Source organism: Passer domesticus, chromosome 3 (assembly GCF_036417665.1).
Source record: "Passer domesticus isolate bPasDom1 chromosome 3, bPasDom1.hap1, whole genome shotgun sequence".
Lineage (NCBI taxonomy): Eukaryota > Metazoa > Chordata > Aves > Passeriformes > Passeridae > Passer > Passer domesticus.
In genome coordinates, this window is record NC_087476.1 from 95,613,413 (window position 1) to 95,639,107 (window position 25,695).

The 25,695-nt window shown below is 44.2% G+C and overlaps 1 long non-coding RNA gene across 4 annotated transcripts in view; it reads right to left on the reverse strand.

The window, feature by feature from the left end:
* Positions 1 to 131: 131 nt before the first annotated feature.
* LOC135297199 (uncharacterized) overlaps positions 132 to 25,695 on the reverse strand; it is a 51,041-nt gene continuing 25,477 nt past the window's right edge. The window contains exons 3-5 of one of the 4 annotated variants that reach the window (XR_010359245.1): positions 19,937 to 20,069; positions 10,275 to 10,335; positions 132 to 9,075 (exon numbers count right to left, since the gene is read on the reverse strand). This is a non-coding gene — a long non-coding RNA (uncharacterized LOC135297199). Of the gene's footprint in view, positions 10,336 to 19,936; positions 20,070 to 25,695 lie in introns of all 4 variants that reach the window. The other 3 variants (XR_010359244.1, XR_010359246.1, XR_010359243.1) reach the window with 3 other exon arrangements.

Below are 25,695 nucleotides of genomic sequence, written 5' to 3' on the forward strand. Positions count from 1 at the left end.
ATATATTATTAAACTTTGGGGACCTGAGTTAAAGTTTTCTGACCTAAGTTTGAACACAAATCACAATACCAGTCACATTTCAATGAAAAATTACCTACTTCCACATTTATTGAAATAATTATTTAGTTGATATTTACACAGTATGTAAAAGTTTTTATACCTATCTGCGCACTGTCAGTACACAAACTAGAGCGATGGCTCTCACTTTGCACACTAAAGAGGTTTCACTCATCTCAGTTCTTCACTGTCTTTGGTTTATAGGCCACAAAAATAGGATGTGCCTGGGAAGGGACTGGCATAAATGAACTCATAAAAATTCTGTGGGTTTTTCCCCCGAACATTAATTCAAATTCTCAGGACTGCTTTCTTTTCAGGATCTTGTATCCCCTGAATTCAGAAACAGAAGAAGGCCTAGTTTCTTAAAAGAATCAAGGACCCCTTATTAAGAACAGTGCCTCTCCTCCCCACTTCGTGTTCATAGGCAACACATGAAACACCACCATAAAAGCTGGCCTTCAGCCTTGAAATCTACCTGCAGTTACTGTTCTGTGCTGCACTGGTTTGTTAGGCCTCCTTTCCCTTTACCTGTATTTATAGTCCACAAATCAAGCACATCTGAACTATTGTCTTTTCAAACTCTGATCACATTTTTTCAGTGTGTAATGTGTACCCAGATGAATAAAGTACTTCCCAGAGCAGGAAATGACTGCAAAGGTTGTTGTTACCCGTGCCTCCTCCAACCACTGCCATAGGAAGTAGGAGCAAATCCCTGCCTGTGGTCAGGCTATGCTGGATGCAGACAGCTGAGCTTCAGTCGAATTTTCCTCCTCCCTGATGCCCCCTTTGGTTCAGTTTTGAGGATTTCTCTGACATTCCCAACTCCTTTACACTTCTAGAGGCGTGAATCTGTGCAGAAAAGTTCTTGACCAAAAAAATTCATCACCTGCTCTAGATCTGGGATAAAAGTGGCATAGCAGCGCTCAGGGTGCATTCCTGTCACACCCTCAAATCTGGAGCAGAGCAGATCAGAGTGCTGGTGCATTTGTGGAGCAAAACCATCTCCTGTGGAGACCTTAGCCTGGGTCCTGGCAACAGAATGCCCACGGGTGCATGGTGCTGGGCCTGATGTGCCAAGACTTCTCCTTGGCGTCTGTCTTTTATCCTCACATTACCTCAGAAAGGCAAAACATTGTGACACCTAGGTTGCTCAGGTGCCCAGGCTCAAGGAATCTGTTGAGTTGTTGTAAATCTGCATTTCTGTGAAACTGGTCTTGAGGGATTTGATGAGAAATTTGTGGAAGGGCTGTATTGAGATAGCAAATTCTGATTGAGTTTGTGGAGTTTGCCTCTGGTCATCATGAGCATGGAGGCTCTAGGAAACACGAGGGCCACAGCATGACTGAGTTGTAGGCCCATTAATTATGGCTTAAGGGTCTGGTGAGGAGCAGGGACTTGAATGCAAGGGTCCCAGAGAATCTGACCACCATACTGTATGTTTTTGTGTATGTCCTTTAAAGGATTTGGTATCTGCAATTTGTATTAAATTCTTCATACTCTTTTTAGTTACGTTTAGTTTTCTCTAAAAAAATGGTCATTCAGAGCATCCTCCCTCTGCTGTGTGTTTCTTAGTTCCCCTGGTTCCTTGATTTCTCTCTCTCTCTCTTCCATTTCTCTGTTCGTATGTGTCTCCTTTTTTCCATCTGCGTTTTCCTACAGCAGCACCCATTTCCTGTGGGTTTCATCACCACCCCCACCCTGCTTCCATCTGTTGAAGAGATCAGCCACAAAGTTAACTTGCAATTACACTACCCGTGAAATTACACCGACACTTCCAGTGGCATTACTAAGCATTAAAGCGAACACCCTGGTGAAATCAATGCGAGAGGGAGGAATTTGCCCCTTGCATAAACGGGTTGTTGGCAACCTCAGGTAGGTAAACCAGCAGATCCTCAGGTACACTGGGGTAGCCAGAGAGGCAGAATTGCTTTTCAGCAGCCTAGGTGACACTCTCTGGAGCCTACAGGTGCCACAGGAGGCAGGGAAATGCACCAAATGACCAGCCCCAGCTGCGGCTGCGACTCTGGCACCTCTGACAGAACAATAATGGCAAATGACAGCAATTTCTCTGTTGCAATGGTCAGGTATAGTTCTATCAGCTCAGTATTTTTAACATGATAATTTCTCTCTTTGCTACGTAATTTAATAAATTTGTCAATGTTTGTGATCTGTGCTGTTTTTCTTCCCCCTCAACACAGAAATGCAGTTTTACAGAAGTCCAGTTTAAGGATTAGGGCAGCAAATTAGAAAAGCAATTTGAGTTCCAAGGTTAGATGAGCTGTATATGCCAGCAATTTTCACAGTTACTCTTTGTGGTACATTTAATATTGTGTAAATGCAATTTGTTCTATCGTTTTAATAATACTTTAGTGGATCATTTCGACTGATGTATACACAATGCTGTGCCATGGTACAAAAATGCTATAGCTGCTTCCTCAAGATTATTGTAATAGTTTGAACAACCTAATTAGAAATTAACTGCAAATTTTATAAGTGAATTTCTGAGATAAGAAGAAAAAAGTTCTCTACTTATCATAAGTACTAAAACTTAGCATTTAACTGCTGCATACAGAAGGAAAATTGCTCATGGCTGTTTTCCCATAGTGGGTCTGATTTTTTTCTGAACTTTTTCTGTAACAGAGAACCTGCCCCCCTGAGAAAGGCCTTTATCCTCAATTCCAGCTTTATGGGCATAAAACTAAGGTGGAAATCAATATTTATCTACCCAGATGTATTTGGAAGGCCCATTCAGCCCTCAGTAACGAAAAGCTTAGTTATCTACAAAATTTTAAGGTGCTAAATGAGACATTTTGGCTTCTGGTATTCTGCGAGCACCTATTGATGAAACAACCCAGGTTGCTGAGAGCTGGGAAACTACCCTCACCTCACCTGGATGGCAACAGTGGATAGAAAAATCCAGAAGCTTATGGACTGTGTTGGATGAGGACACCTCCTCTAATACAGACATGGTTGTGGGAATAACTGCAGTTTCTCCTTACATACTGAAACCCTTGTCCTGTCCTTTGTGCCTGGTCCCTAGAGTACTCACATCTGGACTGCACAGTGCCCAAAATCATGGGAATAGCAATTCTTCCCCTAGGGAGTATGGACAGGTGATTCCTCCACACTTCACTTTCTGTGGGAGGTGCATAGACAAGAAGGCAGAAGGGACTGCATTACTCACTTCAGAATATACCTGTGGCTGTGTCAATGCTGAAGATGACCCAGGCATATCCCAATCTGCTTTTAGGTAATTCAGACAGGAATACCAAGGCAGCTCTAGCAGTGTGGTGCCTTCACAGAGCATCAGACCCACGCGAGAAGCCAGGCAGGTTTGCAGCCAGCGGATACAGAGCTCTGTTGTTGGGACCTCGAGCCTAGATATTGTAAAGCTGAGTCAGGTGACCTAAAACTGACTCTTTAACTATATTGTGACCACTCACTAACACAAAACAAGACATGAGAGTCCAAAAAGGCAGGTAGGTGCACTCACATAAAACTGGGAGGCCAGAGGAAGGCACAATATCTAATAATAGGCTCTAGACTGGTATTAAGAGTAAAAAGCCACTGGGCCTCATAATATTTTTCTTTTTTTTATTTAAAAAAGATAAACAGCTGCTTCCATTTTATGAGGATTTCTGATGGAACACTGTCCATAAACCTGCAGTATTTTCTGTGCTCCTATGAGAAAAACCTAGCTCTAGGTCTTCATCTCACCAGTGAGATCATTCTGGAAGATGAGAATGCTGCCTGAGCAGAGGCAGTAAGAGATCCCATTTCTAAACTGTGTTCTTGAAGTAAAAGAAGAGATGGCCCTCACACTAACTCTGAGCAAGATCTTACCTTTTCTGTGTTTCATTTTCTAAAATACCTTAAGAGGAGGGAAAACATATACCCCGTATTTACTCCAAGATAACAGAAATCCCACAGTCATCATATTTAGTACAGTTCTGTTTTCCCAGGACTGGGAATAATACTGTAACACTTACAAGAGGCAGCATAAAGTCCAGGAAATTGCAGAATGTATTCCAATATTTTCAGATTCTGCAAAGGCTTCTTTTTCTTTCCTTTGACGTTCCTTTGACGAGCTGTAAGAGGAAGCCATCAAGAGTCACCAGCTCTCCCACCTGTGGGGCAGAAGCCTTCATCTGTGAGAAGCACCACCCAGTTACCCAGTTATTATCATCACAACTTGACAAGATGCATCCAAGCAACTGTTCAAACTTCCCCTCATGTGAAGATCTAGGAAGACAGTGGTCAAGGAAGTACTTGGAAATTCTCCATTTTGACAGGAAGAAATTAGAGGAAAAATATGTTTTTCTGGATCTGAAGACTCTTAGTTTTGGTAGATTTCTACATAGAAGGTTTTCATCCTAACATATTTTTTCTTTATTAACAAACAAAAAAGGACAGAATCATAGGTAACTATTAAAAAATTCCTGGGGGAGGCAAAGCAGTGCTTATAATAGAGTTATTGCTGCAGCCTTAATTAGGGCATGGTGCCAGATACCTCTGTGATGAAAAACAAATCAATGTAATGATGCTTTCCCATTACCTTTTTTTTGGAGTAATTAAATGTCACAAAATATTTTCCATACTTCCTACTGGGGACCAAGGCATATGGGACTGATTTACAGCAGAAGTCAAAAGGATTTTCTTTAAAACCAGTGCAGGCAAACAGACAGCTGCTGGAACTGAAAGTTAAAATATATTTTAATTTTCACCACAGCAAAGGGTGAAGCACTTATTGACTGTAAAATTTGAAATACAGTGTAGAATCTGACTAGATTAACTTAGTATATCTACTTCCCTTTTTCACCCAAACATACATTGTTTCACCTCAGCTGAAGCTGCTCTGGAAATTCAAACCCTGTCATTAAGTCTTGTGCTCTAAGATCCTGCATGTTTAAAGAGATTTATGTCCACACACACTGACAGCTGAAGAATCCACCTCTGTTGAATTCAGTAGGCTTTTCACTGGCTTTCTTTCAGCAGGTCACATCCTGAGCATCTTACTCACTTTTTCCTCTATTTCCACTCAGGCCTGCTTTCAGAGGGGTTTATCCAACACAAGGGCCGCTTAAATACTGAGCAAACAGTTCAGAATTTGGCTGCTTTTATAAATAAATGATTCAAAGGTTTGATTTAGCCCCAGATGAGCCTGAGCCACAAAAAAAAAAATTGCATCTGGATCCTAACTGTGTCAACTCCCATGGCAGAGATTTTTTTTTCCCAGCCAAAGCTTGGCCTGAAAGTTCATGCAGAAAGACAAACTGTGAATCAGAAGCCTGCACCAGTGCCCCGGGTGAAGTGCGTACCAAGATAGCCTGCAGCCACATGCCAGCTTGCCATTGACCTTTTATCTGCATAAATAGTCCTGACCTTTGGGCTGCTCAAATTAGTGCAAGCTGCTCGAGCAGGCAAGTATCACAGCCCTCTGCTGCTCAGGCTGCATCTCTTTGCCTCTTCCCTCTCGTGCCATCTCCTTCGCTGGGCAATGAAGGCAGGTGGGGACATGGCACAGCTTTCTTACCTCTGGGGACAGCCTCTGCCTCGAAGGAAATCCACCACTGGCTGGCTAGGACCGTGCTAAAGCCTCATTACATCAACTCAATGACACAGAGAAGACCAAGTTAAGGAGCTGACAATCCAACTTTGGATTGATATTTTTCTATAGGGGACAATAAACCTGCTTCTTGCCGTGCCTCTCATTATCTTCCATTACATCAAAGAAGTCCTAAGAGTTTTAAAATCAAAAGAGATAAGTTGCTAACAAAGTAGTTATTCTTTTACTCAGCCTCAAAGTGAGTTGTTTTTCTTAAAAAGAAAAGGTAGATCACTAAATCACTCAAATCTACTTTTTATTCACTGCTGTATAGGGTTTAATGCCCATTATTTTCTCAGTAGACCAGAGCTAGCATGCTCTCTCATGTAAATAAACATTTAGTCCTATTTCAAAATGCATCGCTTATGTCCCTGAAACCACAGCAGATTTAGTTATTTTTGGAAACAGGTATTTGCACAGTTTTACAAGCACATTTTTTCCAATTGTTTAGAAGAGGTCCTTCAGTTTTTAATGACAATATTGACTAGGCCTGAGGGGAAGAAAAAATGAGTGGGATATTTTTAAGGATATAAAGCAGGAAAAAAATACAAACATTTTCAAGGTTCTCCAAGACGCCGACTGCACAGACACATTTCAAAGGGAGGTTACTATCCCTGAAATTCTTTCCAAAGCTCTTTTTATCTGACTTTCTTTACCCAGAGCTTTTTTCTTTTTGTCTGTTTCAGTCATGGGCTACCCGATCCCAAGTATATTTTTCCACATCATGTACATTATCTGCATGATGCTTTAAACATTCAATTGACTCTTACTATACATCCTGGAGACATATTTAATTGCACCAAGCAAACTGCCAGGCAGGTATGAGACAGCTAATAAGTAGTCACTGATCCCCATGTTTTTAAAACTAGATTTGAGGGAGCCATCCTGCAAGTGAGAGTGGGAGCTGCATGCTGAGGCACGTGCCTGCTGCCTTTGGCAGATGTGTTGGAAGGGAACTAATTGTTCTGCTGCATCACGTCCTTCAGCTCTGCAGTGAAGTCTAACCCACAGCTGTCTGGGTGAGCTGAATTTCACCCTGCATTTCAGGAACATCTGCTTGCTGGAAGGGCTGCACCATCACTCATATGGTCCTCGGTCAGCTACCCAAAAATCAAGTGTCTCTTTCCCAGAAGGATGGTATGGAAAAGTGCCACAAGTTTGAGAATGAGTTGTGAGGATGCAAAACCTGCAGATGCCTCTTTGTGCTGTGCAGTTGGAGGGGGTGCAAGAGAGGGTAAGAGCTTCTTGCTCCTATTTCCGTGGGCAGCTCCACAGAAACAAGACCTTGTGCTCTCAAAGTCCATTTGCCAAATTACAGATCTCCCTTTTTAGTTACACCTGAGAAAGGGCATTTATGTTTCACCAGAGAAGCAAATGAAGGGAGGGCTGGGGGGGCTGGTCTGCATCCCTCTCCTCTAGAGCCATGGAGCCGCTTACATACAAGCTGTGCTGCAGCTGCAGGGAGGAAAAAATGTGGGCTACCCTTGCTGAAACATTGGCAGCACATCACTGTTTACAACTGGAATTTTTGCTGCAGGCTTTTACCAATGACAACTTAGGACAGGAATAGGAAACTTCACATGATGATGAGGTCAACTTTTTTTCGCTTGTCCAGTGCCCCTAGACGAACACAAAGCTGCTGAAGTTAAGATTTATGATTGCTTGCAAAAAATTGATCTTTAGGCACAATTTTTAGCTGGCTCTTTTGTGTTATCTTTTATAGCACTTCCAGCAGCATTCTCATTTGAAACTTTTAAAAGCAATTTGGGTTGCTTTCATTTGATCCTCATTTCTGCTCCCCCACTCGATTATCTGTGCCTGTCTAGGAACAATTTTAAGTTGACCCATTCTCAAGTAAATGAGAGGGCACTGTGTGTGTTTGCAAAGCATGTTTAACTTGTGTCTTTCATCTGTGATTAATATTAGATCTATTGAACTACATAAATAAGTAATTCACCTGCAAACCTGACAAACCAACAGTAATTTCTTCCCCTCAGAGTTTACAGCTTGCAGATATCTTTTTTAATGGTTTCATTTCCTTTTGGGTACCTGGAGATAAAGCCAGTCAGCTAGACAATCATGTGTGAAAGAGAGAAGGCTGCTTGACTGTTCTCTGCCCCCAGCCCACTGCACTCAACATACATAAACATGCATAAAAAACATAGACTGAGAATAAAATTACCACTTTGCATGTCACTTCTGCTGTCGTGGTTTGTGCATCAGAAGTGGACTCCAGCTCGGCCTTCTGGTTTGGATAACAGCCCTGTAAAATAATTTCTACCAAGAGACTAGAGGTCTGGTTTTGTTCTCATGCAAATGAAATTAGTGGAATTATATAAGCATAAAATCAGGGGCAAATGAGAGGAAACTCTTATTTGCTGTTTTGTGTTTTTATGGAGTTGGGCTTGTTACACAGAAGGCAATGCTCTTGGAAAAGATGGAAAGTCTGTCGACAGGTACCTGGCCTTGGGGGGACCACAGCACTTCAGCCTTGCAAGCTGTGTGAGGCACACACACAGCTGGCTGTCAGAGGGTGGCTCAAAACAAAATAAACTCCCCAGACCAGGAAGCCCCTTGCAGCTAAGTAAGAGACAACACTAAGTGCAGGGGGTTTAGATGAAATCCCATCCCCTTTCCACCTTGTACAGGGGCCTATATCAAAGCTGTAAGAAAGGATGTCCTTCTAGCTAGGAATCCTTTCCTAAAAATAATGGTGTAGGACCTCTCTTTGGAAGCAATGATGGGAGTCTTTTCCTCAGAATCCACCCCAGCACCACTTCAGGCTGTGTGCTGTGCTGGTACTGGGCTAAAGCTCTTTATCCGTGGGAATTCTCCTCCCTCCACCATTAGCTGCATATGTAAAACCCTGCATAAGCCATTGTAGTCTCTGGGATCTGGGGGTGGAGAGTGGAATGGAAGAAATCTTGTAGCAGAATATATTTAGCTTCCATCTCTTCCAGGATGCTCCTTCACACCTCCCAGTTAAGTGCATCCAGCCCTGTATTGAGCCATGAAATGCAGAAGAACCAGCAGAGCTTTCTGCCTCATTGAAGGGGCTCAGATTTGTACTTTAATAAAGCAGCCTCAGTATATAAAACATAAAAGGGACCCCCCCCAGTTATTAGAAAAAAGACATTTTAAACACAGTTCATGTGAGAGAACCTAGGTTGGTTCCTAATGCTATTCAGCCATACTGAAACAAAAAAATTCATGTCTGTTCAGAACTTGAAAGCAGGATGAAGACTATTGGTTAAAAGGGCAGAAATCACATTAACTGAGCTGCCTTTTGCCTGCTATGTTTGGTCTTTGGTGTTTGTCACTTACCAATGCTGCAGAACTTACTACTTGTCCATAAGGAGTGCTGCTGAAGGCAGGGAGTAACCAGTTCATGGTTATCTGCTGTGATCAAAACCCTGAGAGTTTGAAATGAACACTATTCATTGCAGCCACTGTGACTGAGGCCATTTCACATGGAAACAATTAAGAGGCAAAAAGCATATCATAACAAAAGAATGAGAAGAAAGATCAGGAAATACAAGCAGATTGGATCATTCTCTAAAAATGGATACAGTATTTACTGTTGGCAAATATAATATATCTAAGACTTGAATTACCACAGGACATCAGAGAGGACTCTGAATTGCAGATTTTTTTATGCAGTCTAAGAGGAAACAGTTAAGATGAATGGTGAATGTTGAATTTAGGTCTAGAATAGAACAAAATATAACTTATTTCATATGTGTGCAGACTGGAATCTGAAAATAATGCGTTTAAAAAGTCACAATAGGAAATTATGTAGAAATGAAGAGCAAAGAGGAAATAAAAAAATATGGTCCATAAGCATTTTCTTAAAAGTAAGTGGAAGATCTAAATGGACACTGAAGAACATCCACGGCAATTTGCATATTTTCTTGAGACCAATGAAATGCAGCCAGAAAAGAAAATGGCTAAGGAACAGAATCTCTTTGTAAGAGGTGTTTACTCTTACAAGCAGTAAAAACCCAGGGGGAGGGTTTTTCCCCCACTGTTAGTGGAGAACAAGTGAGGCAGTTACTGGAAAGCATATACCCTAATAAAGAATTCTGAAACAGCATTTAATATTTCTGTCTGGCTGAGTAATTAAATGAACAAATTTTCAGCACTAAGTGATATGACATAGACTGCCATTCATGCACAGCTGGGAGCCAGGATGTCCATGTCTCTCAATTGCTAAGATAGTCATCTGAATTTGCAGGAAACTTTGGAAATCACTTTCACTAGCTACCAACGCTGGGTCTCCCAGTGCTGTACTGCCATGCCCCGGTGTTGTATGCACACAGTTTTCAATATATCACAACTTTGGGTGAATTTAACATAAAATTGCATTGTCAGGTGATAACAAACTGCCATCCAACTCCTGTCTCTTGACCATTGCCTGGGAGACTAATATCTATTGCTGCTGAAATCAATTTGAGTTTTATGACTGGCCTCACTGGAGCCAGGATTTAGCTTAGTGTCTGGACGTAAGCAGCTAATGGTTTTTCTGACAACAGCTCGGAGCTGGTGTAAGTCAAAGCAGAAATATTTAATGCCTCGAGACTGGCAGAACATCCCATTCATGCTCTTGGCTTACCTGACAAAAGGGGTATCAGGTACTGATGCCTTCATTCCTGTTCAAACACCCTGCTTTCTCCCTTAAATAACAGGAATGCATAAGTGGAAGTCATCTCACACATTCAGAAAGCTGAGAACTGTGCAAACACCCACTAAAACTGGCCAACATACAGTGAGCAAAGGGTTGTTCAAGGAGGCACTTGAACCTCTGAATGGGACACCACAGACCTGGCCTAGTGCCTCCACTGTCATCCTCCATCATCCTACCCTCCCTCTGCTCCCCTCACACCTCCGGGACTCCTCACACCATGTGACATTCTGCATCTCACTTGTCTGAAGGTATCAGGGCTTGAGAAGGCTGTGCTTCTGGGCTGGGTGGCGTTGGCCCTCAGTGTTCTCCCTCCAGCTGCTTCTCCCTTGCTGGAGCATCCCTTGGAGGCAGTGAGCACACCTCCTGCTCTTTCTGCTGCTCATCCCAAGCCACCAGCTTTGATCACTCAGACAACCATTAAGGCTGCCAGCTGCAAATCCATGTGATTTCCCGTCCTTTCCCAACTTTGGCAAATGCTTTTGCCTAAGCAGTAGTGAAGTGGAGCGTGGCAGGAGGCAGGCAGTTGGGAGAATGGATATTCCCATGCAGGATATTTCATCCATCTACTGGCTGGACACAGAAAGCAGAGGTTGCAGAACAAGTAATCTTGGGTACCTTTGGCATTTTAGAAAGAACTACATATATGACACAGTTTCTCCAGAACTTCCCTTTAAATAGTAAAATTTCTGCCCATTTGTATTCACAGGTCTTAAGATCCTATTTTTAAATGGAATGTAGGTGTTCACGAACAGCGGGTGTGAGACTGACAGCACTAGACCAGAGCTCTCCATTTGCAGAATAACTGCTGCATTGACTACTATGCTGCAAACTCCTGTAATGCAAATACCAAGGACTGAGAGGGTCTTCCCATTCCTCGGCTTATTTTGCCTTTGTCCTTGCAGCTGAAGCTGCCTCAAGGGGAACCAGCAACTAAGATGGGCTGTGGATGTGTGTGTGTGTTCACATGCATGTCCAAACACTTGCTAGAACAGACACAAGATCATCCACCCTTCAGACAGCAATTACTTTTAAGCCTCAGCAATTAATTTTAATTTGTACTCCATTGCCATAGAAGTAGTTTTTTGCATGATGTTTTGAGTTCTCTCAGACATCCTTAAAAAACATGTTTAGGTCTCCTTCTTGTTTATTTGCTAACTTTTTGTTCTTAAATGTAAACAGCTCAGTCTCAGGTACTTGCACCCAATTTTGGAAATACCAAAGGTTCTTAACAGTTTTCAGAGAACACCCTGAAGTACACTGTTGTGCATAGCAGGGGTAGCTTATGCCTCTAACCATCATTTAACAGGTGATTCTGCAATAGAAAACAATAATGTTGGGCTTCTGATCCTTTCTCTCACTCCAGCTCAGTCAGAAACACCTTCTGAAAAAAAGTCCATGGCAGAATCCCTCTGACCATTAAAAAAGCTGTCTTGTATTCCTTACCTGTCCCCTGAGCCATCTATTCTGCACATTACAAGGTCAGGAGTAGAGCCAATACCAATACCTTCCCTTTCTTGAGGCATGCCAGGTATATTACTGAATTAAGGGAGTTCCTGTATTTTCCTCCAAGACCATAGGCATGCAATTTCCAGCTATTTCTCTGAACTCTCTAGTCCTCATATGCTTTGTCTTTTGGTTCAAGTTATTAGGAATGAATCTTCTGGAGCCTAAATTTTATTTCTTTGCTTCCTTTCAATAATTTAAGGTCAAGTTATAATTTTCTCTTACTGGCTCTAGGCTTGTCTAGAGAAGAGCAAAATTCTTTTCATTTTTGTCATTTCCTGCCCCCTCCCCCAGCTCACTGGAATGGCTTTTTTTGTTAATGTGCTATGCTTGCATGCTCAGCCCTCTGATAACTGCTTAAAGAGCTGCTTTTTCCTTGCAAAACTAGAAGTGGATCAAAGCATCATGCCAATTCTGGATGCTAGAGAAGGCATAGGCAGAAGCTGTCTCTCTGCCACATCAGAGGTGTCATGGTCAGGGCAAGGAAAATGGGAAGAGACCAGTGCCTTGGCCCTGTCTTCCTATGCTCCAGCTGGGAAATCTGATTTCTGAGCTGTGTTTGCTTTCACTGTATTAGAAATATCTGTTATACAGACAGAAATTCTGTTATAAAATGAATATAAATGCTGTTATGCAAAAAGATCAGGACCAAGACTCTTAAATGGCTGGGAGCCCAAAGACTAGATTTGTGATGATCCAAGGCCTGCCCCTGCAGAGAAACTGTATGCAAAGCAGCAACACAGCCTCTTGCTGCGAGGTCATCTAAGGCTTCCTGTGCCCTCTCCTGATTTTATGGTGGGATCTTTTGTGATGAGGTTCAGCCCTGCCTTCCTTCTGTTCATTTTTTTTAAAGTACTTTTGCAGTAGTCAGTTCTCTGAAGTGCCATTCTCTTTCCTTTGAATTGACTGAGAATCTGGGTTAAAGTGACTGACTGATGTGACAACAAAGGAGCGAATGTCATCAGGTCCAAAGGATTTGATATGCTGTTGGTTATAAAATGTACTCGGACAGCCCAAGTTCTGTGCCAGATTAATATTTGATGTCATGGGACTTGACTGGCTGTAACTGAAAGAGCTGGGGCCATTGTTGGGAAAATGGCCATCTCCCTTTCAGGGGAAAGTTAGGACTCATAGGAGCTGACAGCCTGACAGTCTGATCTTCCATTCACCCATAAGCACCAGTCAGAGTGAGCAGTGACAATGCAAGTTTCTTCATATTTAATTCACTGATAGGTCAAATTCTCTTTGTAACCCCTAAGTATTGTGCATACTTTCTATTATCAGCCAGAACTTGCCTTCTTCCAACAGTATAGAGAGTATAAGTTCATGGTTCCCCTTGACAGTAGCTACTCCCTCTCTCTCCCTTCTCCCTCCTCCTTCCCAGCCATCCCCACCTCTCCAGTGCCTGTGGCAGCAGCAGTAGCCTGCTTTCTCTGGGTGAGACACCACCACCACCTGTACCCTCCTGCCTCGGGCTCCTCTGCTCATTCCATAGTGGCAGGCACTGTTTGGTCACCGTCACAGCGACAGCCCCCCATACAGCAGCTGAAGGGAGGCTGGAAGGGTTCATGCCCGGTGGGGTAAGGGCCCCAAAGCAGGCTCTGTGGAGAGGATCCCAAGGCAGTATCCACTCCCAGCACCTGCCTTTCAACACCAGCAGGACTCTGGCTTGATGCCTTGCAGCACTGTGCTGGGCAGCCATGGTGGAGTGTAGGGAGGGTCACACAGGAGGACAGAATTTTCTGCAAGCAACAGTCATGCATTTGCTACCATTATTTGTTAAGAGTCATAAAAACAGCACCTAGGATGCAGGCGTGTAACTCTGCCCTGTCTCTCTGTATGTGTGAAGACCCCCTACATAGTCCACGCAGCTGCATAGTAGTCCAATATACTCAGAAATCCTAAACTTTCTCACATAAGGAAAAAACTATTTTGGGCTGCATCATCAAGGCTTTCCCAAAATGGCCCTGTTTTCTCTGTTTGCTGATCCTTAACTTATCCAAAATCTCTCTGAGCTAATGAGGACCACGTGCCAGTCACACTTCATTTTAAAAGGGTGGAGGGGGAAAGGAAGTTGGTGTCGTGGCATATAGCTATTAAAAAAAATAAATCAAATAAAACTTGGCATTGTAAATGGAAATCAATGGACTGCAAAATTGTATTTGTTCTAGCTGGAGAGAATACTTGCCGAGTTCCAAGCTGTTTGTCCCTTTCCGAGGAGGGACGGGGTCTGCTCCATTTGTACTGTAAATGCAGGGCTGTTTGTCAAGTGAGACTTGAACCTTTCTACCTTCAAAACAGTTTATCATACAAGAAATAATTAATCTCACAACATCCCATGAGACACAAATATTAGCCCTATTTAGAGAGGGAATGAAGGGAGAGTGGGTATTTTGTCTGAAGCCATGAATCTCTGTTAGAAGTGAAATGCTTGGCTTCTGGTGTTATACTGAGAAATTCCGACTATGTCCCTCTTAAAATTCTTTCAGTATCTACAAACTGCAGGCAACACAGTATCTGAACAGTAATAATTCATGATAAAGCACTGTAGTGGCTAGCAGGTACACCATGGCCCTGTAAATCCATGTGACCTTGTCTAGCTGTAACTTTCAGCTCAGGAAACCTGAAGGTGTCACAGGGACAGATTTGTTTCTCATTTGCACTCCACTCAACTGCTGCTTGTCTGAAAATCTGATTCTTGATCTTTTATAAATCCTAAGAAAGCTATATATGACCTAAAACTCTGCTCAACTAAAATATTTATATATTACCTCACAGAACATACAAAAGTGTTCCCATTATGAACAGCCCTTTATGACCAACTTATCTTTTTGTCTTTTCTTCTATTCTGTTAATAATGATGATTATTTATATTAGACACAGAAACAAATAGCATTTCTTATGCTTTCTCATTGACTCTAAGTGCATGTAATTACTGTATAAAACCTACATTGTTCTAAGGAATTTTATCAGACTGACTTGCATTAGTCAAAATCCCTCCAAAACTGTTTTCTCAGGACTTTATACGTACAGTCCTGAGAATGGAAGATTCCCTTTCATTTCCAAAGATTGTGGTGTTTGAAATTCATCACCTTGAGGATGGGAAGCCAATCAAATGAACCTTGCAAGGCTGAAGGAAGTTGTTTTCAGACTTGAGAGGGTACAACTGGGTAGGAAGTTTGGCAGCCAAACTGAGACTTGACAACAGGGTAAAACGAAAGCTAAAAAGAGAAGACAGTTGCTAATGATCACATCTTTTTCTTTGAAGTCTGAGTAGGTGACGCTGGAGATTAGAACAAGGCAGTAAAAGATTATTAGGACAAAGAACCTGGAATTTGTGACTTTTAGCACCATGGCTGGTGTTCTGCAGGAGGAGTCTCTTCATGCCACCAACCAGGACTGTCCTACCAAAGAGCTGGGTCTTCTAAAACTGTTCTCAAAAAGATTTTAACTGTATGGGGTATGCTATGCAAAGTACTTATCAAAAAATAGATACCAGCTCTGTCCTTGATATTAAATAGGATCATTTGGATTACTGCAATCAAATATTAAAAAAAAAGCATTCATTATGAATGTGAATTTACATTCCTTCAATTGTAGAAATGATCAGAAGAATTTCTCATTTAAAATTAGCATTCTTTAAGGAAGGCTTAAAAATTGAATTGATTGGAGAATAATAGCCTATCCAACTCTTTGCTGCCTCTCTTTAAAATAAGAACTTTTTCTTAAGAAATATATAAACCATTATTTTTTTCAGCCCATATCAGTTATGCAGCCCCGATCATTTTGGGGTGAGAGTTATTTTGGGTTGGTTCCATTTGGATGAGAATGCTGATGGAATTGGTAATTCCCTATATCAATGCTCTAGATTAACACCAAATGCACAAAGTTCTTTGTCCTTGAACTTTTAAAACCAAGGCCAAACCAGAAAGAAGGGGCTTTGTTTGCAATTCTGTGCATCTTCCTTGAAAGCACTATGCCCAAAATCCCTCCCTCAGATTTTGTTTGGTGTCGCACTGCTGAGGCCACCTCAGCTACACCTGAGGCTGCTTGGCTCTCTTTTATTTCTGCCTGTATTCTGTCCTCCAAGGAAATTGCTGCCTTCAAGCTGATCTCTGCCTGAATGGGTGGATTAGTCCCTAGAAAAGCACCCTGCTGCTGGGTTCACATTCCTGAAGAGCCTGACAAGGAGCCTGCCCAGCTCCAATTTTTTGAGTGATCTGTTAAGACAAAGAATGGTTAACGCCCTAAACTCAATCATCACAGTTGTCAGCCCTGTCCCACCACTACTGCCACTTCCCAAGACTGTAGCCAGAGAGCTCCAGTATCACCCAGCCTAGAACCAGGGCTTCTCCACATTTTTTATTTTACCCCTTTGGCATTTCCAGACACAGCTTCTCAGAACAAGAACTATTAGGCCATGGGAACTATTTAGAGCTTGGCTTTGCTGCTCCTTCTATGATTATGACTTTGCACTAATGTTATTTGTGATGGTTTTCTGTCTGTCTGCCACTTCTTGGTATTCTCAGCTAGATATTGCACTGGAAATGCTGTTTAATAGGAACCTGCCTAAGGTGCTGCCATTGTGCCCAGGTGCCATCTTCCGTGAACTGCAGCACTCCTCCACACTGCCACCCTTGCATCGTGCTGCCCAGGCTGGGGACAAAGCTTTCAACTGCCCTATGGCCAAAAAAAGGAATTCCTTTTCTTCTTCAGAGGCTGCACAGAGGGAGATATGTGTTATTATGGTAAAGAAGAAGGCTGCAATGGATGGACAAGCTCCATCGGTCAGCGGACAACATTCATAGAGTGGATGCTGAAGCCAAGGCAGATTATTTCTAGAGGATCATAGTCCTTTATTCAGTAGGGGTTTTACCCAGTTTGTTGTCTGTTAGCACACTAACTTCCTTATATTTCAGAGGAAATGTGGTGAAGGGCAGATCACAGGCCAGTCACTCGACTGATGCCAGCTGACATCTGTACATTCCACCAAACCAAGCGATCTTTGGCCCGAGCAGAAGCAAAAGTCAACCATATGTACATAATACATATGCACACAGAAAGCAGCAAAAAAAAACAAACCCCACAACCGAACCCAGGCCAAACCACTCCAAAGATTATAAGTAACTAAGCAGAACAAAGGTCTATCCCTAAATGCTAAAGTTCAACATAAGGGCTTTTTTTTTATGGCTGATAACATACTATGCCCCACTGTTAAGGACTTTTTATAGCTGAACAAAACCTGACAATCAGTTTTTATGTTGCATATCTCATAAAAAATGGGAAAGTGCTCAGCTAAGAAGGTCAATACTGTTATCTCTGTTCCTTGGAAAGCTGAGCAGCAAGGTGGAGGTAAAGGTGCCCAAGGAGCATTACTTAGAAGGCTGTAGGAGTCCAAAAGTCTTCTCCATCCAACAGTCAGAAGTATGAAAGGGCCCACTGTGCTTTACTTAGGTGGTTACACACACGGTACCCCGTTTGTAGTAGGAATGTTTCCCAAACACTGCCAACACTAATACAGCTCCACCAACAGCGCTGGGAGTGTCTGTGGCTGCCAGGGCCACCCCTAGGCCAGGGGACAGGCAGACAGGAGTTCCTGCACCGTCAGCTGCGGTATGAAATTACAGCGCTCCAGCTGCCTTGCGGGAGCGGCCGTGCGCCTGCCCGGCCGCCGCTGCCACGGCCAGGCCGCTCGCCCTTCGGTGAGTCCTGTCACCCCCTCTGGCATGGGGGGAAGGACAGGCTAGGAACAAAGCCAGGAGGGGGGATTTACTGAATCCATTGCTGCTCTGCCATCCCGGTCGCTGCATCCTTCCCGCGCTGCTGGAACTTGCGTGTGCCTGGAGCTGGGGTCCTGCAGCAGCAGCAGCGCCCAGGGCAGATGCAGAACAGCTTTGCAGCTGCACGGGGTCACTCCCTGCCCTGCAGGGCAGCCCTAGGGACAGTCTCCTGACCCCATGGTCATGCTCCTGGCTGCTGGGAGGCAAGTAAATGACATGGCCACATTTACTGTTGGATTTAGCGTGAAGCATGCCACTGGCCTGGCCCCCTGGTTTCCTACACATTGCCAGGGAGTGGAAAGAAAGAACCCCTCGCCACAGAGTTCAGAGTACTTCACCAGGGAGACAGGGCTGGATTGCTCTCCCTTTCCTTCTACGTGTGCAGGAAAAAACACCCCTCTCAGGATAACTTATTAACCCAAATTACCTTCCATTCTTATCTCATTATGCTTGTAAGTCACACTGACAAGCTTTTGGCAAGCCTTTCAGAGCCCTGCAAAGGTCCTCCACATGAATTTTCAGCCTCAGTGGAGACCTGCCAGTGCCCATTCCTTTACTTGACCAAGCAGCCTCAGGAAGGGAAGCTGTGGTGCAAGGCTCACCTCTTCTGTAAGGCTGCTCCATTTGCCTCTGGTTTACCCTGAATGAAACATGATCTTCAGTTTCCACATTTAAATCCCAGCAACATCCTCTGCAGCCTGTTGGTCAGTCTGCCTTTCAGCTCAGCGTGGGAAAAAGCTGGGAGCAGTCAGTCTGCTGGTAAGGATGCATACAGCAGACTATGCAGCTATATGTTGTCATGGAGATGCCATGGGATTCATCTCAGGTTTTGCTGGTTGGGTTTCTTCTGCATCACACATTCGTACAGAAATTAGGTTTTGACAAAAATACAGTATCCAAAGTTTTCCAAAGCATAAGTGGAACATAGATCTGTGTCAGAGCAGATCGGGTCACCTTACTCATGATGACTTGCCTTAATTTTTTATTTTCCACTTAAATTGCTCCTGATTTCATATCCACATAACATCATGGAGTACAGAGAATTAAACTAGTCAAAAATAATCGAAGGGAAAAAGAAGCAGGCCATATGTTTTAAAAGCAACCATTTCAAAATGCAAGATGACAGCATAAAATAGTCTTCTGCAAATACAGTGGGACTCAAAATACCAGTCAGGGATTTGCCCTTAATAGTTAACCTGAAACATCTGAAACCTCCATTCTTTTCCAGCTTTACATGATGTTTTTAAAGATAAGCAATTTTACTGCTTGTGTCCATCCTATATTTTTACCTATTAAAAATCTCAAACATTTAATAAACATTATTTTCAGTTAAACAGGGCTGTTAATTTTTAATCTTTTAAAAATAGAAATAATTAATCCATTTCCAAATTGCTTCTTGTCCATAAAAGACGAATCATGTGGACCACAGAAATTCTGCTCAAAACAGTGCAGTAAATGCCTGTAATCAAACAGGCTAAGGACTTAACAGCTAATTGGGTAATCAGAAGCAAACCTGAAGAGCCACCATCAGCTCACACCCTCCAGACCATCTACAATCTGAGCTTTTTTTAAAAAGTACCACCTCAGTCTTTCTAGATAATATCCTTATGGTATAGCCTTTTCTATCTAACCACACAGTTGAACCTCTCACCTATCCAAGCTCTCATCTAACTGTGCTAGATTACTTTGAATTGTACTTGGAAATGGCAGTCTGCTGCTGGCTCCTTCTGAAGTTATTCAGATTTGAGATTACTGTAGAGAACCTGCTGCATTTTCATACCTCAGCTAGTGCAGATCCACTGACTGAGAAAAGCTCCCTTGTGTCTGTTGACATGAATAATCCCCAGCATTTTTAATACAGGCTGCCTTTGCCAGTTGGCTGACACTTGTGCTATGCCATGAATAAAAGCTATTTGATGACAGTTGAGAAATGGACGTGAGACACTTGCTGCTGTATTTCCTCTGCTCTGTGGGAGCTAGTCCCTATTATTTGTCATGTGCAGGAATGTAAAGTTTTTAAAGGCAACTTGGATGCAGCCACTGATGATGTGCTAGTGCAAAATGATGTAGAAGTGAGACCCAAAACCTCTTCTAATAGGCCTCTTCTTATGTCCCTCATATATCTTTTCCCCCTATAGGAAGTTTCAGTCACTCTAAGTTTAAATAACACTCATTTTTATGCATTTACCCAGTTGGAGCATTCACAATGTGCCTTCACATCAAGAGAAAAGATTCCTCATTAGCCAGCTGGAGAAAGTTTTCTGTGTGTCAAATAAGCAATGGGATTAATAACGCATGGTTACTTACCAGCAACTGCTGTTCTTCAAAAGGCCCTCGTGTGTTTGTATCTGTGGGGTGTGCACTGTAGGAGAACCACAAATTCCTGGTGTGAAGAACATGCACTCCAGGAAAACCACGTGGGACACCAGCTCAGATGACTCTGCATGAGGGCATGCAGTGTGTTAGTGCTAGCAAGGAAGAAAAAGGGATTTAAGGTAGAGTTGACAGAAGAAGAAGAAAAGTGTTTGGCTAACAGAAGATGGGAGATGGATTGAGGTGTTTGAGGACTATGAAGACAAAAAGCAAGATTGAACCATCCAAGAACAAGATAAAATGAGGAGAGAGATGACTTGGAGAATAGGAGGAGGAGTGGGAGGAATGAGATTAAAGGCAAAGTAACTTAAAGAGGACCTTGAAGGGAAAGATAGGGAGATTTACATGGAGGCTGAGAGAGACATGAAATCAGTGGGATCTGAGAGATGGGCTGGTGTGTCACAGCTGGAAGATTTTTAGCAGGAGACTTCTGAGCAAACAGGGGAAGAAAGTCAGAGGAAAGGATGGGAAGGACTGGCTGCTGCAGCACAGGCATCTTTGCATGGATTAGAGTATTTTGAAGATGGACAGTAAGGGAAAGGTAGATTTAAAGAAGATTTAATACGTTCCCATATTTAAGAGACAAAGCTTACAGATAACCCGTTAAAGCCCTTTTATTTCCAGAAAATCCCAACAGACATCACAAAGTTTAAAGGCCTGTCAGAAAGAGGCAGCACATGCTATATATAGCAGGCAAAAGTCCTTAAAAATATGGTCAGTGGCCTGCAAAAATATCAACAAGGGCTTCTGTCCTCAAACAGAGCATTCACTTGATTCCAAGCTGATCCTTGCCCTAGGTTTTGCCCTCACTTGAATAGTGACACTAAGCAGATTTCCAGGTTAGTCAAAGTTTTCTCTCCACGCAAGTCTGTACCAGAGTTTTCTCTGCAAACCTGAGCCAGCTGGGAAAAGTGCTGCCCTCTCCCCTGATTTGAGATCAGAGCTGAAGCTGACAAAATGCACCTGCCATAAGGACTCACCAGTAACAGCCCTGCACCTTCAATATAAAGTTTCAAGCACCTGGTATTAGTGTGACACTGGCCAGCTCTGCCATCTCTGCCTGCAGGCCTGGAGCTCTGCAGAGCACTGAGCTCTTGCTGGCACCCAAGGAGACATGAGGTGGCCATGCTTCATGGAGGCCCTGTGCTCTCCAGCAAAATGGCCAGGACAAGAAACTGCACACAACCTGCTGAAGCTGCGTGAGAAAAATCAGAAGCTGGAGAGAATTATTTTCCGTCAGGAAGAGGGAAGAAATGGTGTGCATACATAAACAGTGTCCTGGGGGTTATAAGCCAGACATGGTGACACAATGATGGAATAATTTCCAGATGATCTGTCGAGCAGAAGATACTTTGGAAAGCTCTTTTAGCCAGATCAGCTTTTGGGATGTGTGACTAACAGCAATAGGCCATAATAATTGTTTTTTAAATCTCACTTCAAGCACAGTTTTCTCCTGATTATCTCTAGAGCACATTTCTAGCCCTACTTGTCTTGGTTGTATCTGAAGCTAGCTCTAGGCAAAGATGTTAAAAACAGCATAGCATTTTGCTCTTGCAAGGGAGAAATCTCACAATTAGGCCATCTGCTACTTTGCACACCAGTGACAGCTCGGCCTCCTATTTGCAGATAGAACCAGGGCTGGCAATTAAATAGCAGCCCTTCCTCCCTACCCTCCTCCAACCTCAGCAGCTCTACCCCTGTGCCACAGCTCCTCCCGTGCATCACCCTCCAAGGATGTCCTTCTTCACTTGAAAATGGATGAGCTGCTGTGCTCCTCTGCCAGATCCCTCCCTGCAACTGGTCTCTGCCCTTCTCATTTTTGCCCTGGCTTGGGCTCCCTTGAGCCACAGCTCTAGGTGGGGTAGGCTGATGCCCATGTTCCTGAGCATGAAGCTGCAGCTCCTTGATGGCAGGATACGTATTCTCAGATCATGTTGAGTCCCAAGGGAGCTGCCTCTGCACCTGGTGTGACTGCTTTCACGTAGCTTGAGCCTCCTCATGACAAATCTTCTGTTTCAAAGTAGACTGAGAAAATAACTGAGACCACAGCAATTTCAGACTTCCTGCAGGCAGGAAAAGAGAGTGTCGTTGTACTCTGTCCCTACAAATAACTGCACAGAGGAATTCCACAGAGGAATCCACCCCACAACGCAGCAGTCAGCTGTGGTGCTGTGGAGCTCAGCACTGCTGGGCACCTTGGCACTTCCATCAAACCCAGCTTCTCCCAGAGCCTGAGCAGCCCAAATCCACTTCCTTGCAGTACATCACAGTCCCCTGGGCAAAGAGTCCACTAACTTTTGCTCCCATGTGCTCCATGTACAGCACTGGCACCCTGGCATGGAGACTGCAGCAGCTGTGTTCTCCCTTCCATTGCCAGCCTGTTCCTCACCCTTGCTGCACTCATCAGGAATCCTCCCGTCATCCACCCCTCTGCAGAAGACAGCTCTCTTCAGTGGGCTGCTGGCAGATAATCTGCCTGACTCATAATGGCTTGCTTTCTTTTAAGGAAGATGGATATCTCTGAAGTCGGTGATTTCTGTCTCTCAAATTCATCATCCTGTGCTTGCTGCGGCATCAGCAGCAGAGTTCCAGCAGCACAGCAGCTGGATGCAGCGGCAGGCAGGGAAACACGGTGCACATGCTTTGAAAGGCACCGAGACCCAGAGCAACGCTGTGCTCCGCATCAGATCCGATGCTTTGCCTTCTTTCAGCACATCAAGCACTTTGGTGTGTTTTCAGCGGGACCCAAAAACCCAGAAACAAAAAGGCAGACCTGGGGCTTAGCTTCACACTTACTTTTCCTCTGACAATTTTCTATAAAGCTAAATATTCATGTAATCAGCACGTGTTTCTTTAAGGGAGCTTGTTCTCTTAGTGCTAATCCGGGCTGAATGGCCAAGCCCACGGAATTTCGCTTGTGGTGCTGGATGAATTCACCTGTGGGGCAGCTGATCAGTGCAAGAAACGGGGCTTCCTCAGCTCAGCTCGGCGAGCTGCATTTCCCCTTGCTGAGCTTTCCGGCTTGGGCAGACCTGTGAAGCGGGAGGAGGTCTGGGTCGATGGGGATGATGATGTTTGTCGCGGGAAGAGGAGCGTTCCCGCTGCCAGGCAACCGGCGCTGCAGCGCCGTGCCAGTGGCTGCGAGCGCCTCTGCAGAGGCAGGTCCAGGGAGGAGCGGCCAGCCCGGGCTGATGGGGACCCGGCTGCTCCCCCCGAGGCAAAGCGGGGAGATGGTGCTGTGCCCTCTCCTGCCTGCCTGCGGGTCCCTGCCGGGGCCGGGCAGGGCTCTCTCCGCCCGGCTCCCAGCCCTGGTTCCAGCCGGCGCTGCTCAGCGGGACGTGCCCTTGCAGTGCGGAGCCTGGGGAGAGGCTGCTGTTAGCGAGGGCTGCGGGGCCCGAGGGGGTGTCTGCAGAGCCCCCCGCCCTCCCTCAGCACTTATCTTCAGGTGCTGGGGGGTTCCATTCACCCATTCTGCAGCCAGCTCTCCATCCCTCTCCATCCTGTGGCACAGCCTCGCTGCAAGGCTGGCACAACCTGGGCAGCTCCATCACTCACCAAATTTTCACTGTGCCCCAAAGAAAGAAGCCCCTTCTCGTCATCCTCTCTGCTGCATCTTCAGCCACCCTGGCAGGGGTAAAAGGCGGGAGGGAAGAGGGACCCCAGACTGGTGTTGGTACCAGCATGGGGAGGCAGTGCTGCTGATGTTCTGGATGATGAGCTCTGGAGGGAAGTCCTATACTCTACTCTTAGCTTGGGTCATGAATTTATTTTCCCAAACCCTGCTGCAATCTGCCAAACACAGCTTGTCAACTGAGGATACAATAGATTTTACTCATGACGGATATGCATACACACACATATATATACATGAAAAGCTCATTCAGCAGGATTAGGCAAAATTACCAGAGCATGTGAAAACAGCAGTGCTATCTGCTGAAAGCATGCCCTTTGCCTGCTCATTTTCATAAATGATTTTGATTTCTTCCAGTCTCTCACTCCAGGAATATTATTTTGTAGACAACATGGAGATCTATGTACTAATTGTTTCAAGAAATTTTCATGTAGTGATAGTTAGGCCTCTTAGATGTTACATTTCCTGGGGAAATTTTTATTCAGATATTTATTTAGTTTTTATTCTACAGTTTAGGGGCAGATACCTGGAATGCTGAGGAACGTATCTTGTTCTATCATGTTTGGTCCTTCATGGGCAGGCTTTGGCCACAAGTCCAGTGGAAAAGACATAACTTGTTCGGAACCATGCAGATGACATGTGCTCTTGCCACTTTGCACAGCTTAAACCCTAGAAACAGCAATGTGAGGTGAGAGAAGGTGAAGACAGAGGCAAGACCAGATCATTTATTGCGCCTCCCCACGATTGTAGATACAGATAGATCTCAATGGATGAAGTGTTTTCTGTAGAGGTTTGAAGCCAGGGGATAGGAATCATGTCCCTTCTGGATCCCAGGAGCAGTTTACTTGCAGTGTGGGGACTAGACCCCGGGTACAGTGAGTGACATTGCAACAGCACTAGCAAAGAGCCATTCAGAAACTGGGCTGGTTCCTGAAGCTTCTTCCCCTTTTTCCCTCTGCTCCTCGGGTGTGCTGGTAGGAGGTGGGTGCCGTGGCTGCCCAGTGCAGATGGCAGGAGATGGAGCTGCCTCCTCCAGGGCCGGTGCTGGTGACCAAGCCTCTGCTGGCCCGAGCAGCCCGGGCTGGCAAGCAGGCTCTGCTACAGTCGTGCGCAATGCTGCCTGATGATTCACTCCAACTCGCTTTTCATTCCCTTGGGAACACAGAAGGGAGCCAGGGAGCAGATCAGCACCCTGCAGACACAGTTTCCCCATGCATAAGCTTACCCTTCCAAGCAAGCCTATGTCCTTACTTAAGGGGAGTACAGAAAACCTGTCAGAATAAACAGCAGTATGGATGATTGTTGTGGAGTACGAAGCAAGGATTTAGCCTACTGCCTCCAACTCTCGTCAGTCCTAATAAGAGGTGAGGGGTGAGCCTGAGGGCTGTCCCACAAACTGGGCAAAGTGGTGATGCAGGGTGCTACCAGTAGGCCACTGGGCTAGCCTGGAAATAGGTTTTTTAGCAGAGTAAAAATACCTGACTTTGACAGCCAGCATGCTGGTTTGTGTATGCATAATTTGCTGTGATCATGCTATAAATCAAGATGAGACTGCTAAAATTATGTATGACCTCATTTGATAGATTATCTAATAAGAAATTTGCTAATGCAGTTTATCACTTAAAAAGCCATACGACTGCTAAGGATGAGTACTTTACTGCAGCACATTTAAACCTAATTGTCAGAGGAGAAAAGCAAGCGGATTTCAGAGGTGAGTTAGAAGAGCATCCTTATGAGGATGATGTCTTCACTAAATCAGTGGTGCAATGCAGCAAGCAGGGTGGAAAGGAGTCTCCTCTGGATAAAGGTACAGAAAGCTGCTAGACAAGGCTGTGCTGTGTGAGAATACTGCATGGACTCACTGATCAGTAGCACCTTTATAAATGTAAATAGTTGTATCCTAACTGGCATGCTTGCTTTTATTGTTTAATCTAGCATTATCTTTTATTTTTTCTGACATTTCAGTTCTGTTTCACTGTCTTGCAAGCAGATCTAAAATCCCTGATATGTGCAAAGAAACTACTAGCCTAGACCTCTAGCTCTAACTTGCTATTCTGGTTAT